General features: G+C 40.3%; 1 non-coding gene across 1 annotated transcript; it reads right to left on the reverse strand.

The window, feature by feature from the left end:
* Positions 1 to 518: 518 nt before the first annotated feature.
* Trnac-gca lies at positions 519 to 590 on the reverse strand. Its single transcript has one exon. It is a non-coding gene; the product is annotated as a tRNA-Cys (tRNA).
* Between the last annotated feature and the right edge of the window lie 420 nt (positions 591 to 1,010).

Here is a 1,010-nt window from a genome sequence, read left to right on the forward strand (position 1 = left end):
TCTCCTCCTCCTCCTCCTCTTCCTCCTCATCATCATCGTCATTTAGTGACGAGATTAAAAGTAACAATAGTGGTAGACACGGAAGTTTATACTGTGATTTAATTCATGTGGTTTAAGGAATAAGACGAGAGTGATTAATAATTAATGGTTTCCCCTCGTGTAACGAGGATGGCTGGCCCAAGGGCCACCTAGGAGTGAATTTGTTTAAGGTGTAGAAGCTGTCTCCAACACAACAACCACACCCTAAGTAAACGAACTGCAAGACCTAGTATCAAAAAATAGTCTGAGAAGACCGGACAACTCGCCTACTACACTGGCTAACCAGTACCCCGGAATACGATCCGCAAATCGATTAACATTCAGGTCCCCAATTACTGCTGGGTAGACAGAGGCAAATGGCGTAAAGAAACTTGCCCATAGTTTTAACCTGTTCGAGGATCGAACCCGGGCCCGCTTGCTTGGGAGGCGAGCATGCTGATCCTAACAGAAGGTCGCCGCATAAATTAAATTATACCGCTAGGGGGCGCCCGGGATTGAACCAGGGACCTCTCGATCTGCAGTCGAATGCTCTACCACTGAGCTACACCCCCACTTAGAGGGATTATATAGTAAATTACGTGTCAATTTAGAAAACCAACGAAGCTTCAGCAAATATTCCGAAACTGTTTGATTGAAAGTTTATCGTGTCTTAATGTACTACATGTGTCAAGGATTATGACCAAATATCATGTGTTTATGAATGAAAAATCTGCCTCACGTCTTTTTCCCAAAATTTTTAATGGATTTCTATAGTCACATTTATTATTATTATTATTTTTACAGATCAGAACTTTTTCCAAATGCCTGTGTTGCAACTTAAAAAAATGGTATATATAACTTTTTCCATTTTATTTTATTTTATTCTTTTTTTTTTTTAGAGTGAGAACTGGAATATATTTTAATGGATTTTCGATTTTTTTTTGGGGGGGAGAAGGAGGGGGGCAATCCAGCATTTTCCAGTCCTCCTCACA

Source organism: Homarus americanus, unplaced genomic scaffold (assembly GCF_018991925.1).
Source record: "Homarus americanus isolate GMGI-L3 unplaced genomic scaffold, GMGI_Hamer_2.0 scaffold25827, whole genome shotgun sequence".
NCBI lineage: Eukaryota > Metazoa > Arthropoda > Malacostraca > Decapoda > Nephropidae > Homarus > Homarus americanus.